Raw genomic sequence first — 18,840 nt, 5'->3', positions numbered from 1 at the left:
CAGGCTCTGAAGGGGAAGCCGCCTCCAAATAGCAGCTCGTAAAAAACTGGTGGGCCCCGTTGCCTACTGAAATACTCTGCAGGGAGGTGAAATATCACCTCCCAAACTCAAGAGCCATATTTTCAAGGCAGCAACAGCATTGAGAGCCCTTGTCCCTGTTTGTGTGCCTTTTCCTCTTTCTCTTTTATAAAGCTGCGGTTCATGACAAGCACAAACCAGGGACAATCAGCGTTTGACATTACACAGCAAAGGGAATTTTACCTTCGCTTTTCATCTTCTGAAACTTTAAAAAAAAAAAAAAATCTGCTTATTTAGAGCCTGTTCCATATTGACCTATTTACTCCGCCAGACCGAGGCTCTCAATCTTTTATCGATTTAAAAGAAAACAACCTAAACAAATTAACACGGAAGAAAACGCTCAGGTTTACCGTTTGCACGGGGCCTGTCCCCGGGGGAGGCTCGGACCCGCTATCCGCACCCAGCCCCGAGAGGGCTGCTCCGAGCCGAGCACGGGGGATGCCGAGGGGCTCTAGGGATGCTCGGGATGCGGGGGCGCCTGGGCAGCCTCCCCTCTACCCAGCCCCGGCTCCTGGCCTCCCATCCGGCCCTGGCCCGGCCTCCCCGGGCTCCCCGGTCCCTCTGTCACCGGTGCCCTGCCCTGTGCCTCCGGTGCCAGCCCGCCGGTCCCCGTCCTCCCCCGGCCCGGCCCGGCCCGGCCCCGCTTCGCTGTCCATGGTGTTGAAGGCGCGGAGCCGCAGCAGCGGCGCGGGGGCGCCCGGGTCAGCCCTGGGGGGACACACGGGACACCCCGGGTTGTTTCTCCCATAGAATGAGGCGGTGTTTCGCTCCGTGCCCTTCCCGACAGGTCCGCGCCCGGCCGGAGGGCCCTGCGGGGAGCTGGCTCTGTGTCGGTCTGTCTGTCCCCGAGCGCTCGCTCCCCCACCTGCCCCTGTCCCCCCCGCGAATCCTCCCCGAAAACACGAGGGGTTGATTTTGCTCTCGCCTCCCCCGGTGGAGCGGGGTTGGGGTATTTTGAGCCTCCTGTCAATGCGAAGCCCCGTGGTAGTGACTGAGCGGTGTCATATGGTGGGGTGGGGGGGGGGAGCGCTGCTGCTCGGCAGGCTGGCAGCAGGGTTTATTTCTCCTTTAAAACAAACCCACCACGGCTCAGCCCCTCTAAAGTTTGCCATTAAATACCCTCACCAGCTCATCCCCTGCTCGTGCGGCCCTGCAGCCTTTTCCTGATCCCAGGCTGTAAAGCCAGGCTGGGTTTGGCTGCTATTTTACCAACACTTCCAGTGAGACATTTTGTCTTAAGCACAGCCCTTCCTTAATCTCTAATGCAGCATTTCTCCATCCCAGAAGAAAATAGTCAGATGATTCGTAAAGGGCCATTTTTTTTTCCTTTTTCGTTTCTTTCTTCTCCTCCTCTGTCGCTCTCTGCCTTTTTAAACCTACCACCTACTGTTCCCCGAACAAAGAAATCCCAGAGACAAGCAACATGCCTCCACTTTCCTTCCATTTCCAAGCCCCTGCTCCACCATGCATAGATGACCACATTAGAAAAATATACAAGATTGAACCCCGAATCAACTGCGGCACAACAAACGGCGGAAAACGTGCGCTCAGCCCCGTCCTGGCCAACGTGACACGCACGCACACACACAGCCACCACACACGTGCTCTCTCACACACACACACGCATTGCAGAGCGCTAAAAAACACCCCAAAATCTCATCCCCCTCCTCGTTTCTGCTGAATAAGTCAATAATAACCAGCCTTTGTCTGTCTGCAGCCAGCGGGACGCGGCCCAGGCACCGCAGCAGCGCCGAGCGGCCGCTGCCCCATCGCCAGCCCGAGCATCGCCTCGGAGCTGACCCACAGCCTGCAGGAGAAAGCAAAATCTCTTTAAAATGAAGCCCAGATCTCTTTCAGGTCTCAGACAAAGGTTTCGCGGGTTCTAGGCCTCTGGTTCCTGCCCCAGAAATCTCTCTGTGTAGGAAAGGCATCCGCAGAGTTTGGTCCCTGATATAATTTCAGGCATTCTTCTACAATTTTTTATCTTTCTTAGAAAGCAATTCATTTTCTTAGAAAGTAATTACACTTACAAGAGGTTTGGGAATCAGATTTTTCTATCAAGTCTCCTCTCCCTCTTTTCTCTCTCTGTCTCCTTTTGGTCTTCTTAGCTGCTGCAGGGCTTTAAAATATTTTTTTCCAGATCTGTAATAAAAAAAAATAAATAACCCCCCTTCCCTCCCCTCTTCCCCTAGAAATATACAATTTGCTGATTTGCAAAGCCTCTTGCTATGAGGAGGAAAGCTGCCTGCTCTCCCCACGACTCGCTTTCCTGGCCTCCCAGCTCCTTGAGAAAGGAGGAGGGCCTTGTGCATTACAATTCCATTCAATCTCATTCATTCTTGCCTCTTTCTAACGGTCTTTGGACAGCAAATCCACACCAACGGGGGGTCCGAGCCCCCTCCCCAGGCCCCCCCCCAGCCTTAAACACACACAATAGCCGTCAGCTAACAGCACAGCAGCAACTTTGAAACATTCAAGCTTCTGAAGTGAAGAATGCCCGCAGCTCCCCAACCCCCACCCCCGCCACTTCTTCCTGGGCTTGACATTTAAAAAACATATAATGATCTTAATTTTAAAAAGGGGAAGGGGGAAAAAAAAAGTCCTCACTTGGGTCACACTTGGTTTCTCAGGGCAGAATTCTGGTGTCAAGAATTTCCTCGGCAGGAGAGGATTGCTCCATCACATAGCTAATTACCTGCTTCCCCTCTCGGGCTCCACGCTGCAGAAAGGCTTTTTTCTTCCTTCCCCCCTTTCCCTAGAGATGTTTATTTGGTCGGATCAATCACCAGGACAGTTTCCAGCCTAATTTTTCCTGGTCACCTCAAGAAGGCACAGCCAAAGGCGGGGAGGTGCTGGGGGCGTGGGGGGGTCCCGGTTATTGTGCTGTGCCTGTGTGGGGCTGGGAGTGGGCTCTGGCATCCCCCGGTGTGGGGGGACCAGGGGCTGCCCTGGGGGGCTCCCCCGTGCCTGGGGTGACCCCTGTGCTGGTGTCAGGGGGTGCACAGCTCCTTCCTTGCTGAGGTGGCACAACTGGGGCTGGGGTTCATGCTGGCAGGGATGGGGGACCCTCTCCTGCCCCACCACGGGGAGGGAGGTGACTCCTGCCTCTCAGATGGGATGTGACCAATGAGCCACCAACCAGTGTTGTCCCAGCCCTGCTCCTGCCAGCCTGGGCTGGGGAGCTCAGGCCTGACCACTTTGTGCCCATCTCCAGCTTCTGCACAGAGCCAGGACCAGCCTTGGGCACAGTTTCCCCACACCAACACCCCCAAGGTTTGATGCCCACTGTGTATTTCTCCTCTTTACATTTTCTGAGAGAAGAGTCTTGTTTTCATCATCTCAACCTGCTGATCTCCCCCTTCTTCCCCAAGGAGCACCCCAGATCCCGGCAATGCTCTCCCAAGCTCCAGGACATTGTCCCAGGACTGGGGAGGAGAGAGATCCCTGCATGAGACCCCACTGGGGTTCTCACTGAAATTCTGGTGGTTTTGGTTCAGGGCTTCAGTGCTGGTGGCAGGGGGTCGCTGTGCTCAGCAGTGGCCTCACTGGGTTCCCAGGCACTGCTGACTCTCCTGGCCAAGGCTGCAGCCACTGTCCCCTCCTTGGTGGAGGGGACAGGCCAAGGGATGCTCCTGTCCCTCCGGGCTCAGCCTGGCTCTGCTGGCACCCCTGATAATGGAGTTTCAGAATGGGGAACAGGGCAGCAGAGAGACCTCCTGGTTTGGTTTGGCTTCAGAAAGGGAAGGAGAAAGGGATGAGGGAAGGAAAAGGAGAGGGGAAGGGGTGTGCAGTGGGGCAGGGCTCTGCTGTCCCTGCTCGCTCCCACAGTGGGATTTTGCAGTAGTACAAGCATTAGCAGGAGGGGGAGGCCACAGCTTCACTGCACATATTTAAGGGAAAAGTCCAGTCCTAGAGGCAGCCCGTGGCTACTGCAATTCTTTTAATACAATTAAAAATCAATGGCACTCTGTGCACGCACACAAATAAACATCACCTCTCTGCATCCCTGCCTCCCTGCCCACCCCCTCTTGGAGCCGGTGGGGAAGGCATCTTCTCCAGAGCCTGTTCATTACTGCTCTACTTAGGTGGGGAATTGCTTAACTGGTCTTTCTCCAGTAAATCATATTAACTCCAAGCACAGCTATTTATAAAATGTTCCACAGCCCAAGAGTACTGCATCCAGATCACTCGAAGAAAATTAGGCGATTAGGCGTGCATAATCCGAGCCCAGTGCGTCTACGTACAAAGCCTCGCCAGCCGGGCTGCCTTCAGCTATTCACTGACATTAAAGAAATCACCGGGTTTATTGCAAGCCCAGCCCGGGCCTGAGTCCCAGCCAGGGACGGGGAAATAACCTTTTGCAGGGCAGAGCATTCCCGGGTGGCTTCTGATGGCTGGGAAATGCAGCCCAACCTGAAAAAGTCTCCCCTCCCCAGCCCTGCTCCTTCCCTTCCTGCAGAAGGGCCCCTCCAGACGTCTAAAATGCAGCACTCCAGGCTGAGTTTCTCCCCCCTCCTCCTTTTGCAACCCATTAAACGTCTTCTATACATTTCCTCTTCATCTTGTCAAGGCCAGTTGCTCTATGACTGCTGGTTTCCCAGGCAAATCACACCAATTTCTGAGTTGATGTTGAAGGTCCACATTGGCTCAGCAGGGGTCCCAGAGAAGCACTCATCCATGGAGCCGGAGGTCAGGCTCTGCCCTGCTTCGCCAGCTGAATTATTATGATTTTTTTTTTTAAAGTCGTGTTGTTCTTTGAACATTTACAGATCTGTTGGTAACGAGGATAACAACAATAACCAAAGGAAGGGCGTCCTCGCTGCAGACGTGCTTCTGAGCCTTCCTGAGAGTGAGGATGCTGGGCGGGATGCAGCTCCTCCAGCTTGCTTTCAGCCTAAACTCCTAAAGAGAGAGGTTTTCAGGAGGAGGCTGGCAGGGTGCAATGTGCAGCCCCCACAGCCAGCACAGGCCAGGGCTTTGCCCCAAGCAGCCGGCAGCTGCAGGCGCCCCCTGCACAGCCATGCCCCTGGGGCTCTGTCCACGCATGTCCGAGCTGGCGTTCACATTTCAAAAACATCATTTGCTTAAGGGTGTCTGGCTGCCTCATCTGTGCCTGGCCCGGGAGCGTGCCACGCAGACAGCCGTGGGCAGCCCCTGTCCCTGTGCAGGCTGACACACTCTGGGTGTGCACTGCCCCACATCCCCAGCCCTGCCTGTGCAAGGCTCAAAAACAAAATAAACCTGGCTCCTGCTTTTGCACCCTTATGCTCTTTTTCCCTCTTTCCCTTCCCCTTTGCCAGCTTTAACATTTTTAATTAAATTACAAGCTTCAATAATGTTTTCCTAACTACAGTTCCCCGCTTCCTTGTGGAGTAGTGTGTGGAAAGGTATAATTTTGCAAACAGTTTCTTTAAGAGCTGGGCCTGAAGTACCATCAGCGATGTGTGTGAATAGAAAAAGAAACACCTCCACAAAAGAAGGGATTGTTAATGGAGGACAATCCAAAGGGGGCCCACTAAGGCCTGTCCTTTACAATAAGGATGGAGGGAGATGATTTGAATGCAGGGGGCCCTACTTGCAAATCTGGACAAAAACAAAATGGTAATAAGGGTTGAATCCCTCACTGGTCAAAGCAGTGGGCAGCAACTGGTCTCTTTAACTCCCCCCACCCCCTCCTTCTCCCAAATCAGACCCCAAACAAGAGGAACTCTCCTCCTCTTTAACTTTATTTCCTTGATTAGCTCTAAAAAAATAATCACCCGGGTGGACCTGGGGGAAATTTCCGAGGGCTGTTTGAAAGGAGAGGGCTCCTGTTCTGCAGGTGCCGAGGGGACGCGCCTCGCTGCGGGCAGGTAAGCACCCAGGGGCTTCTCTTTCTTAGCACGGGGCTGCCGAGGCTGGAGCTGGGCTGCAGCTCCGCAGGGCCCTTCCCATCGGCAGGGAAGGCTGCACGTACCGGGGATGCTCCTCTGAGAGGCTCCTGCCTCCCCGCCTGCCCTGCCTCCAGATGTTGCATCATTTCGCGGGGTCAGTTCATTTTATAACACTGCTTGTGGCTCCCTCGTCTCGGAGCCAATTAAACCCTCACGTTTGGAGGGGGGATGTGGGGGGAATTGGCGATTATGGTGCTGTGTTTAAATGCTGCTCACCCCTTATTGAACAGGGTTTCTGGAAAATGTTGGGAAATGGCTCTGGGAAAGCGGGTGCAGGCTCTGCTGTGGGAGGGGGTCTGGCTGTGAACGAGCCCTGAATGCTTGGAAAGGGGGTGTGAGGGCTGGAGACATCCCTGGCTGATGCTGTCCCCCGACTCAAGGACCCTCACAATTCCCTGCCTCCCATCCCCATCCTCATCCCTCTGACTTCTGCTTTCCCCTGCACCCCCCAAACTCAGCCCAGCTGTGGATGTTCATTCAGAGTGGGGAGGTGCAGGAGGGGGGTGCTCAGGGCTCCCCCCATCCCTTGGCACAGCCTTTGACCCCTCCAGGCCTGGTGCCCCTGCCCTACTCCCCATTCTCTGCTCAGGGCACCCCACAGCCAAGCACAGATCTGCTTTGGGGGGTGAAAATGGGAACAAATTCCCCCATGGCTCTGGTGGGCACAGCCACAGCCCCTCTCCCATGCATGTGACACTGTCCAGGTGTTGGGGCAGCTTTACAGCTCCTTCCTCATGGATGTGCTGAGTGAACTGGAGTTTATTTATATATTTATATAACACATACATAGTGGGGTGGTGCATCTCCCTGCTTGGCCAGGCTGTGTGTGAGTTCAGGCTGTAACACCCTGTGTGCTCCACATCCCCCAGCTGTGTTGGTGCAGCCTGCAGGGCTCACTCAGAGCCTGTAGGACACATCTACTTCGTGGAGGTGTTTTGCAGAATGGATCTGTAAAATCCCTGCAGCTCCCGTGGGCTCTGAGCTGGGCCAGCTGGGCTGCTGTCCATCTGTCCAGACACAAGGACATGTCTTGCCCTCAGAGGTGTCATTTCCCCATTTCATGTGTGAGTTCTGGTGTTCTCTCTGTTTCCCCTGCAGAAATTGAGCGGCTCAGTCACTTCTCCACTTGGGAGTGGTGACAGAGCAGGGGCTGAGCCAAGGCTGAGCTGGAGATCCCCACTCAGCGGGGCTGGAGCAGCCCTGTGCCCCCTTCCTCTAACCCCACATCCCTTCCTGCAGGTAACTTCAATACTCAGCATGTGGGAGAGCAGTCTGACATTAGGGGATGCCCCCAGGTAGGCTATGGAAAAAGCTTTTTCTAGGAAAAAAAGGAAAAAAAAAAGCACCAAATTTCTGATTGGTGTTTTGTTCTCAGGAAATGTGTTTATCCTGAGCCATCTCTAGGAATGTGGCCCTGGCCATGAGGGCTTTGGAGAGATTGTTTTACCCTGAGGAATGAGGTGAAAACAGGGTTGGTGTTGTGGGTTTCCCTCCTTGCTTGCTGAATCAGCCCATCCCTAGTAAAGGTTCCAGTAAAGGGATCAGGCACATTACTGGGTCTGATGCTACTTCCCAAACAACTGCTGAGGGGACAAATACCCATTAGTGCTTTCCTGAGCATCCCTGTCTTCCCTTTCCCCCCTTCCTTTATTTACCAAAAGCGCTTAGAGAGGGAGAAAAGATCTGTCGGGGTGGGAGGGAGTTTCACCTCTCCTAACATATTTACCCTAAAAATACGAGCCCCTAATGGAGGTAGGAGCCTGTTTGGTCCAAGAGAGCTTCCCAAAGACGAGCAGCTGGTGTGAGCAGCCCGGCAGCAGCTCCGAGGCGCGGCAGCAGCGCCCGAGCCGCAGCATCCCGAGCTGGGGCCGGGTGGGGAAAAGGCAGCTCAGGTACCTGCGGGCACCACCCCGCAAACATCTCTGCCTTGCCCTCCTCTGTGACAAGAGTGACAATCGGAGTGAAAGGAAGGCACCTCGGAGTTGATTACGACAGAGTAAAAACTCCTTCATCTCTGCTGCTGCAGCGTCACCTCGGTATTTTCTCCAGCGGAGTTTTAGCGGCGGGGGGGGGAAACATTTTGTGCGCAGTGAGCTGCTGCTTTAGTGCTGCCTCCAAGCATCAGCCCTGTCTAACTGGAATTGTGGGTAGAGGGGTTCATCTCGGGGGTTGGCTGCGCTGAGTTGGGGGCTGTAGTGTCCAGTGCATGTGAACACAAGCGCTGGTGCTGCAGCAGGGGTGCTGGGATGCTGGGGGATGCTCGGGTGTGGGGGTTTGCCAGTCCTGCCCCCCCCCCCATGAAATGTGCTGATAATCTCACATTAATGCCGAGATCTAAGGCAGAGAAATAATGCAAAATAGTTCTTTGCACGGGGAGAATTCGTATAATGGGAAATGCAAACTCCAATGTTCCTCCTTCAGACAAAACAAGACCATATTTAACAATGCCTTGTTAAAAATAAAGAGGAAATCTATTAATGTAATAACTAAATTGCTATTATAGGCATCAAAGCATCCTGATGCTTTGAGGTAACTTTATTTCCATCAGTCTTTTTAAAGAGCACAACATTAAAAAAAAAATAAAATCCCCCACCATCCCGCCTCACCCAAATGCTGCCATTTTACTCATTAATTTTGTAATTAATCAGTTAAGAAGTTCTGACTTATTGGATTAAAGGGACGGGGAAATGCAATTCCGCCCAGCCTCATTTTAATAGGCGATTGTGAAATTGCTCTTTTGAGTCCCTGCCTCAGCTCCGCGCCGGGGTGAGGGGGCGGCGGCCACGGGAGCCCCGGGGCCGGGGGGACCCTCGGGGGGACCCTCCCTGCTCCTGGCTCGGGGAGGGCTCAGGGAGAGCCCAGGGAAGCGGCTTTCACCCCTTTGCATCTGGGGAAAGCAGCGCTGGGTGGGCACAGGGCGTGCTCCTGTCCCCTCGGTGCCCGGGGGGTGCGGGCATCCCTCCCGCCTGCGGGCACTGAGGGGTCTCTGCCCCTCCGCTCGCACAGCCAGCCCCGGACACCGTGCTTGGCCCAAAATGCAGGCACAGAGACCATATTTGCTCCCTCAGCCTCCCCCGAGCCTGTCCCTGCTCTCCTTGCCTCGCTGTCCCTGCCCTGTCCCTGCCCTGCCTGTGTCTGCCTGGCTGGATGCTGCCCTGACTGTCCCACCCTGCTCCTGCGTGTCCCTGTCCCTGTCCCTGTCCCTGTCCCTGTCCCTGTCCCTGTCCCTGTCCCTGTCCCTCCCCTGAGCCTCGGGGTCCCCTCCGGGCTGTGGCCGCTGTCCTGCTCCCCGGGCCGGTGGGGACAGCCGTGGCTGGCTTTGGAAGGAGATCGGCAGCACTTTGGGATGGATAAAAAGCAAAGCCCACGCAGCCATCGAGCACTCGGGGGTGGCTTTCGAGGGGACCCGGCCTCTTCCCCACCGCCCATCAAAGGGCACTTGGGTTTGTTCCCTAAATCGAGCCCCGAGTGTGGCTGGTGTGTCCCCAGAGTGCCAGCCCCGGGTGTCGCAGCCGGTGGCCCGTGACCTGCCCCGGGCTCTCTCCTGCTCCGGGCTCGGGGTTTGTCCTCCCGCGGTCCCCGCGCTGTCACAGCGGGCAGGGCGGTGCAGGGAGCGCTGCAGCCTCGGCTGCCGCTGAGCGCCTGCCCAGCCGTGCTGACCCAGCCCAGGCAGAGGCAGGAGCCAAAGCAAACAGCCAGGGACATTTCTTCAATTTTTTAAATTTTTTTTTTTTTTTACAATACACGCTTTGCCAGTATACATATCCAATGGATTATTTCTCTACCTCTGCCTTTGATCTTTTCAAAACCAGACAGATTTATAAATATCATCCCTCTGTTTTCAGCCATTTTGCAGTTCTTGTACAATTAATGTACTGCAGCAATCCACTTCTTTTCTTCTTCTTCCAATTCTTCCCAGAGCAAACAGGCACTCCTGTCCACGCTGTCCCAGTGAGATTTATTTCTTCTCTCTGCTTGTGTCATCACCAACACCCTAGAATAAAAATGTACGTATTTTGCTGGACAATTTTGATGAAATTGTGGATGAGGTGTAAAGCCACTGCCCTGACCTTACCACACAAAGTCTGTTACTATTATTAATCTGTAAACTCCACAAAACTTACATACATAAATGCATGATTTAGCTAATTATTTACTAAGGATTTTTTTTTTAGCGGTGCAGCAAATCTCTGGAGTTTCTGCATTTGCTTTGCACTTAAAAGAAGTTGGTGCAAATGAAATCAGCACATTAAAGTGCATCTTTCATTAGGGGACAGGGAGCAGGGAGGAAATCTGTCCCACCTGTCTCCGTACCATTTATCAGGTGACCTTGGAGCAGTTCATTCATGTGGAGTTCTGTGCTTATTCTTATTCTTCTTATTATTATCTCCTCTTCTTTACCTCCTCATTGTCAAAATTCCCAGCCTCTCCCAAGGCACTCAGGGAAAATCCTCAGGGTTAAAGCACTTTCCTTGGCTTTGCTGCTAGAGATGTGGGCTGGAGCCTCCAGAGCTGGAAGGGGCAGGGTGAGGGGGCAGAGGAATGGGAATCCACACCAGGCTCCCCAACACTGAGGGAAATTCTGCTTCTCATTTGATGGAGGAAATAAAAAGTAAAAAAGCAAGGGGAGGGGATGGGGTGTGAGGTTAAGCGATATTGAGTGGTTTTTTACATAAAGAAAGCACAGTAAATGTTGTCCCTTCTCCTGCTCTGCACAAACATGAGAGGAAGGCAGAGCTGGGGAGGTGGCTGCGGCAGGGAGCCCTTGCAGGACCTGCCTGTGGAGATGTCAGGTCCAGGCTCGGCTCACTGCCAGCAGGGAGAGATTAGTTGAATGTCACCCTCCCTGGCAGTGAAACCTTTCTTTATCACCTCCAGCCCTGCCTCTTACCCTGCGTGGCTTCTCCTATCCTGTCCCCCTAAACCATTTCCATTGTCTCTTGTAAAAAGATGAGCAGACACCTTGTCCTGACTCTTTCTTTTCTTTCTCACTTTCCCTTGCATTGGTCTCTGCTCCTGCACTTCTCTCCGGCAGTCCCTGCCCTCTGCAAACCTTTTCTGTGAGCAAGCTGCTCTTGGTGGGCATGGAAGTAAAATTCCAGCTGGAGATGGTAAAATCCACTGGCTTGGCTCCTTCTACCCCTGCAGATCTTTCCTCAGTGAGACACAAGAGAGAGAGAGATCATAAAGGCATTTTCTCACTCAGCCTAAGCCATGAATTTTAAGTCCTCAGGACAGAGACTATTTCATATTGTGTGTTTTTGTGCAGATTCAGCACAAGGCAGCGACCACACTGTTATTTTCCCAGTATTTCCACTTCCCTGACTCCTACAGTGCCACTGTTTCATCTTTACTGGAGAGATGTATTTTTCACATTGCTGTTTTTTTTCTCCCACACATTCGTCTGACTTGCTCTTTGGGGTTTATAGTTTAAGACATATTGTTTATTATTTATAAAATTAATAACAGGTATCGTCCTGCTGTAGCAATTAAATAATTACAGGACCCATTCTGGTCTGGTCAGCCAGAATGCCCCATATGGCAGGAATATACCTCAGAATGCACAGAGCTAAATATGAACAGAGCCAGGCACTAAATGTTAGGTTTATCTTCCCATAAACTTAAATATGTGCATTTCTTACCCAGTAGGATCCTCCACAGACCCATAAAGCAAGTGACAGAGCGATCTCCTCTTAAGATGCTCTAAGAGCTTGGAGAAATTTGTTAAGAGTGCTACTTCTGTAGGCACTTGTTACCATGAATCCGTGATGAGATTCATTGTTTGCCTTTACATCCACTTCTCTGGGCTTTCCCAAGCCCGCTGCAGCCTCTGCTTGGAATCAGGGCGTCCATTTGTGACGCTGGGTTGTGTGAGGCAGTGCCTAAAATGATCAGGACCTTCACTCCCCAGCAGCTGATCCATTGCAAAAAGGTCCTTGTGCCACCCTGCTCCAACCCCCTCACCTGCCCAAGAGTCGCTGTAACTGGGGCAGATGCCTGGGCCGACGCACACCCCAGATGGTGCAGCACATGGATGTTAAACTCAAAGTAGTAGAGCCCAGCCTGCCTGAGAAAGCATCTCCCCACTCATCCATCCTTCACTGACTCCCTACTCGGCAGCAGATGTGATTTCATTATGGCACAAGGAGTTCCCAAGGCTCAGCGAGGCTGGCGGCGGTAGAGACCCTTCGCTGCATTGAATCACAGCCATTTGCAAATGCCAAGTGGATTTTTCTCCCTCTCAAATCAAGGAGAGAGGCTGAAGATAGTGAGAAGAATGCCGAAGATATCGAAGGTCTGAAGGGTGTTTTCCATGCCTGAAGGTCAGTGTTAGGTTTAGCTGGGGCAGCCGGTGCTCTCTGTCCCTGCATTCCCACCACCCTTCTGATGAAGGGAGAGGAGTTGAATTTTCAGCCTCTTCAGTTTGCTCCTTTCCCATGACGTGACAGTTCTAGCCCAGCAGAAAATTCATTATTTTAAGGCCTGATTTAATTCCTGGACTTTTCCTTCCCCTCAGACTCTGTTGCTCTCTTGCCTGTGTGGTAATTCAAGCTCATTGTGAATTAGCAGAGCCAAATCCTGCACGGTGCAGAGTTGACCACGGCCATCGCTCACAGACCCTCAGACTGGGAGGCTCAATGCAGCCACCACTGAAAACAATATTAATCACTTCCTTTCACCTTGCTGCCACTTAGCCCAGATCATAGTTAGAGCCAACCCAAGGACAAGATTAAAAACCTCACATCAGTGAGCGCAGATACCAATGAAATCTGCAGAGCTTAACCAGCTCCTGCCAGCCGAGGATGGAAGGTGACACCTGGGCCACACCGATATCTCTGGGGTGTTTGATCCCAAGACTGGAAGCTTCTAGACAGGTCACAAATGGAAAAGTGATTGTTATCCATACTTTAAATATCTTCTTCTGTCTTGGTGATAGAAACCTTTAAAACGGTAAAAAAGTAAGGGATTCGTTGGAGTCAGAGTAAATAGTACCAGGAAAAAGGTGTTCACTCACAAAAATGCGATTATTTTTTCATTTTTACTTTCTTTCTGCCCTCTGTGTCTGAAGAACAAAATTTATCCAGACCCCAAACAACACATAGCCCTATGGAAGTGGACCATGAAACTCTAAAATTTCTTTTTAAAAGGGAAAACATTATTTTTTTGGTGCAATATTTCAACAAATCTAATTTCTACATGTGAATACGCACCCCAAATTTCAGTGAGGTGTCTGTGCCCTGAAAAGATCAAGCTTTGAATATTTTTCAGAATTCCTCTGTAGGAATTTGTATGACCTGGTCAGATAGTTTTAAACGCCAGTGTTGGGAAAAGGAAACAAACTGTTCATGACCTAGAATGTGTATATGGAGAGAATCAGATGATATAGCTACGAGGTCATAAATACTGAGAATATTAAAATTAATAGCTGAGCTCTTGAGTTAATGAAAAGCCAGTTAGGGCAATAAACATCTAAAAGAACAGATATGAACAAACATCCATCTTAGTTCATAGAAGAAGGGCTGTTTACAGCTCTCCCAGATTTTAGGGCCAGTTCCTGTTGGAGTGGGCAGCAGCTGAGTGATTCAGATGGTTGTGGTGCTGGAATTTCTCAATGATGTACAAATGAGTCCAACAATGGGTGCCCCTGGCTGGCTGCTGAGTATCCATGAAAACCAGAGATGCTGCACTCTCCTGATCCAACACGTGTGTGGCTCTGCTCCTACCCCTGACAGCCTGGGCACAGCCTCAGCTAATGGCTTATACACAAGGGAGATGTGAATGTATGACAAAAGAGAGTCCAGCTCCAACCCTGAAGGCAGAGCTTGAAATCTCCTCTGTGTTAATATCCAGCCCTGGCCTCTCTGCACAGCTGAGTCTGTGTATTCAAATAACAGCAGGTCAGGCAAGAATATTCTCTCATCCCTGATTTTATTTCTCTCCAGCCTCTCTCTGCACATTTTTTTTATCCAGCAGAGAGCTCATGCCCAAGTTAAGCATTCACCTCTGTGGGGTGATGTCCACCTTGGCCACTTTGTGCTGCAGCCAGGGGACAATCTGTGTGTCCCCAGAGTGCTGAATGTCACCCCAGGTACAAGTGGGGAAGGGAAGAAGGCTGCAGTTTGCATTTTAAATCCTGAAAACATATTTTAAGGGCTCTGCTTCTGTCTGTTCTCTAGTTTCTGAGAAAAACTCAGCTAAGGGAAGATTTTGGTAGAAACCCAAAACTGACATTCGCCTGCCTTTTCCAGGTAATGCATATGCATGCATGCAAAACTCAGGCATTGGTTGTTTCTGCCTCAGGATTAAAAGCTATGGCATGCACAGAAATAGAAGCCCATCTTTACAAAATTGCTTTTGAAAATTCCATATGCCAGTTGCATACCCTGCAAAGATGTAGAGCTTGAGTAGTGGTACAGGGATGGGGCTGCCAGCCAGGAGCATGAGCAGTAAGCTCAGCTTCCCTGCAGGTCTGTTCTTTGTCTTTGGGTCATTTTTCCTTCCCCAGCCTGTTCTTCCATTTCTGAAAGTGAGGAGGTTAATGCTAAGTATTTATTTGTGCCTCAGAACAGTCCTCAATGGCAGCACTCTCTTTGTGACCAGGAGCTTGACCCCACGTCTGCCAAAATAACCTGAATTCCTGTGAAGGGACTTTTATGTTTAGCATGTACAAGAAATACAGGGATGGCTCTGGAAGTTGCTGCTTAAAACCCAGGTGGGTTTTAAAGGGCTAAATGGCACATCAGATTACCAGGAGTTATGTCAGAAGATGATGTGCAGGAAAACCAGGAAAAAAGCGAGAATATTTTGGAGGAGAAATAAAAGTACCCCAAACCCCTCTGCAATTTCAGCCCAGAGGCAGCCCTGGCTTTGGCTGTTGCTAGGAAAACAGCAAAACCCAAGTCCTGCTTGTTCTCCATCCCACTCTGAACGACTTCTGGGTAGAATAAATCTTCCCTGCTTTTAAAATAAATGAGAGAGCTTCACAATGCCAAGGCCATTTAAATTTACAGTCAGATAACGCCAGGAAACGATCCGGGCTCCAATCTGCATTCCCAGTGTTTTCCTGCCGCTGAGGAACGTGCAGTTACACTTTCGGCTCGTGGCTTGGGGTGAGCCCCCAGCCCCGTGCCCTGTGAGGATGATTGAAACGTAAAATCCAGCCCGAAGGAGCCCTCCGGGGCAGGGAATGGCGTTTTCCTCTCCCGGCAGGATGCAAAGGGAGCATCCCGAGCCAGGTCGCACCCTGGCAGGGGTTTGCTGCGGGATGGGGCAGCAGGGCTGGGCTGCTGCTCCCGCCTGCCTCCCCCAAACAGGGCTTTGTTCCCCACAAAGGATGAACCTCACAGCCGGGAACGCTGCGAGCAGCGCAGGAGGGATTCAGCAGCTCAGGGGTTCGTGGTTTTTGTCAAGCACAATTGAAACAAATAAAACAACACCAAACCAAACCAAACCAAACCAAACCAACCCCCTCACCTGGACAAAACAAACCAGAGGAAGGCTGTGGATAAAACCTGAAATTATTTAGGGTTTGAGTTTTCAATAGATTGGAAATAGCGGAAGGGTTTTCTCTTGCCCTTCCCTGAGCGGTGTTGCAGTGTTCTGGGATATGCATTTTTCCTCTTTCCAGACTTCTGCCACAGAAAGGATTTCTTTGGGTTGTTTTGGGAGGTCTGGGAATTGCCATTTTCTCTCCCTTCTAAGCTCCTATTGGAAATGTCAAGACCCTTCCTGTCGATTTTCCTCACCATTCATTAATCCATTTGATTTAGTTTTGTTTGAAGGAAAAGAGGTGTTTTCTCCTTATTTCTAGCGAAAATCTCCAGTCTGCTTCTGTAGCTGCTGCAGCTTTATTTTTGAAAACTTGTCTTTTTAATCCGAGGAAGCATTTTGAAGTGGCAAGTTTTTAGTATGGAAATTTGAATTTGCTATAAATGAGCTTTAAATGTGTTTGTGTGAGTCTTATTACAGAAGTTTTCTATTTCCCAGAACTTTCCCGATGTTTAAACTCAATCAAAGGAGATAGTCCTGTGGAAAAGTGATGGAAAATACCCTCTGTAGAAATAATTTAAATAGGTTTAGTCTTTTTTGAAAGATTTCAGCTTTTTGGGATCTGTGTTGGAGCCTCCTTCTCCTGTGATTAACTGGGGCATCCCTGTTGTCTTGATGGAAGTGTAAACCAGTGCCTTGTTGCTAAAATCTTTTGAAGTAATTTTGGAGATTGAATGCCCAGACACAAATTGCTAATGTGAAGCTGCAGAATCCTGGAAAAAAATTTAAAAATTATGTTATCAGGCAGCTAAAAGAGTGACTGACTGCCTGCTCAGGATGGTCTTGGAACAAAGATAGGTGAGTGGAATGAGAATGTGACCACCCATAAATTGAGCGTGAGGCTACGATATTTTTTGCAATATTTGTGTTTTCAGAGCTGGAGCTCAAAAATGGGGTTTAGAGTTTTTGTGTCCGTTGTAAGCAGACTTAGAGAATCTCCAGGTTCCTGCAGGATATGGTCTCATCCTTTGAGTAGATAAAGTGGCAATAGAAGAGTGGCAAAGGAAGTGAAAGGCATGAAAGAAAGATGCAGATTAAACAGGTTTTTCACTCACTTCCCTATTTCTTTCCTTGCATTGGGATGATTTCTATTTTATTTTGAATGTTGAAGAAAATGGCTTCCTTTTTTTCCTCTAACAAAAAAACCCCCAAACCCACTCCCAAACCCCACCAAAAGCCAACTGGAAATTTGAGCTGATTTGAACAGGGAATTCAACATTTGAAAACCTGGCTGAACTTACCCATTCCCCTTTCTGTCATGATTCTGCATAAGCTGGATCCATTTTCCCCCACTGCAATCAGCTGTGAAGGAGAACTTCCATCGATTTCAGCAGGAACAAGCTAGAACATGTTAGATTTAAATATTTGAATCCTCAGCTGTACTACCTAAGCATGTCAATCTGTCTTAATACTTTATTTCAGGTTATTATATCAACAAAATTCAGTGATATGCTGCAACAAAATTGCATTACATGCTTTCTCTGTGTTTTGAGCTATCATGCTCCATAGGCAGTGGCATCCCTCCTCTGAGTGTGTGACTGTATGTGAGCCCTGTCTCTAAATACATTTCAGATATGTTACATTTTTAATTCTTCAAGGAAAAAAAAAAGCCAAAAAACCAAAATCCTGGAACAACCACCAACCAAACACACACATTTCTTAGATTGTGAAAACAGATTCTCCCGAAATTGTATCTCAAACAAGGCAGAGAGAAAGAGCAAAAGCTCTGGGGTTGGGTATGAGCTGCCAGACATCACAGAGAGCAGCACTACAGGCTCCTCCAGCCAAAAGAGAATCCAAATTAGTGACCCATATTGGGGATAAACTGGTCATGCACCACAAACATGATTCTGTAATTAAAACCTTCCCTGGTACAGACACAATTGATGCCCAGTGTGCGCGCCGAGGCATACAGAGCAAAACAACTGCACTGGGAGAGTTAACTTCTGAAATCTAGTTGGGGTGAAATGTGGAAAAGAGGAGCTGGGATGTGCAGGGCAGCTCCTCTTTTCCCCCGGGGCTGCTCCCAAAGCCAAGCGCAGGCTCTGCAGCATTAGCGCCCCGAGCTCGGACACACGCAGGGCTGCGGGGATGGGCGCAAGGCGAGGAACAAATACAAACCAGATCCCAACGTGGAGCCCAATCTCTCCATTATATAGGGACAGAGAGGCTGTGAGCCAGCCTCTGCCGGGGTCAGACATGCACCCCAGCTCAGAAATGCTCTTTTTCCAAAGTGGGGCTGATGCTGCAGAGCGTGTGCTTGGCTTTGGGAGCAGCCCCGGTGAATTCCAGCACCGGTGGGGCTGCGCTGGCACCAGGAGCCTCTGCTGAGTCAGGTTGTGTTGCCGCCCCACCTCGCAGCTCTGCATCCGCTGGGAGAGGAGGGAACAGTGCGTTTTTTGGTGTTCAATGCTGCAGGGAGCGGCGGGGCTGCGGTGGAGGCAGCGCTGTGTGCCGGGCACGGTCACTCGGAGCGGGCTCCGGGGAGGCTTTCTGCTCCAACACGCCATTTAACCCTTTCAGCCTCCTGACAGTTGAATAAATAGGCAAATGAAGCAGGGCTTAATCTAGTGTCCACCCCCTTCCAAAGGCCCTGCACTAAAGAACTTAAGGAACTAATTGCTTCTGTATTGCTATTGCTGCCCAGCCGCTGCTGAAAGCCTCCTGGAGGTTTGCCTTGGGTCTGTGCTCTGCGTGCCAGCCTGATTTTGTTAGAATTTGCTATATTTCCATATTAAAACAGCCAGACCGGGGGGGGGGGGGCCGAAAAAAAATGCAAGAAGAAAAGGCAAAGAAAAAGAGAGACTCATTAAAACTGCATCATGTCACCCGGCTGAACTTCCCATCCCTCCACTTCCCCCCTCAATCAGCAGCAAGGATAACAATTAGATGTGATAGCTATTCCTAATAGGCAGCAGTTAGCGCTCGCTGCTCCTGCTCTGGCTGAAGCAGGAGAGCCCTGCACCATTCCCTGCGAGGCTACAACTGATGAGGCTCCGAATAAACCTCTCCCAAGCAGGGCAGGGACCGCAGGGCTTTCCCCCCTCCATGGCTCTGGATTCTCTTCCCTCCCGGCAGAGCATCACCAGCGGGGCACTGCCCGTCCCCAGGGTAGGCACTGCCCGTCCCCAGGCTGGGCTGAGGCTCCAAACCCGGCCCCTGCAGCCCACGGAGCCCCGGCCAGGGCGGCAGCAGCGCTCGGAAGCACTCAGCCAGAAAAACTTGGTATTAGGAGTGGGAGAAAAGGTCACCTTGGAGGATCAGAGATAGAGAATTAAAA

General features: G+C 50.8%; 1 long non-coding RNA gene across 3 annotated transcripts in view; it reads left to right on the top strand.

Moving 5' to 3' along the window:
• The first annotated feature begins 5,771 nt into the window (after nt 1-5,771).
• LOC115911875 overlaps nt 5,772-18,840 on the top strand; it is a 175,914-nt gene continuing 162,845 nt past the window's right edge. For all 3 annotated transcript variants that reach the window (XR_004061312.1, XR_004061310.1, XR_004061311.1), the window contains exon 1: nt 5,772-5,930. This is a non-coding gene — a long non-coding RNA (uncharacterized LOC115911875). The remainder of the gene's footprint in view (nt 5,931-18,840) is intronic.

The sequence above is a fragment of the Camarhynchus parvulus genome, chromosome 20 (assembly GCF_901933205.1).
Source record: "Camarhynchus parvulus chromosome 20, STF_HiC, whole genome shotgun sequence".
Taxonomy (NCBI): domain Eukaryota; kingdom Metazoa; phylum Chordata; class Aves; order Passeriformes; family Thraupidae; genus Camarhynchus; species Camarhynchus parvulus.
The sequence above is the reverse complement of the archived record's forward strand: the minus strand, read 5'-3'. Positions and strand labels throughout refer to the sequence as shown.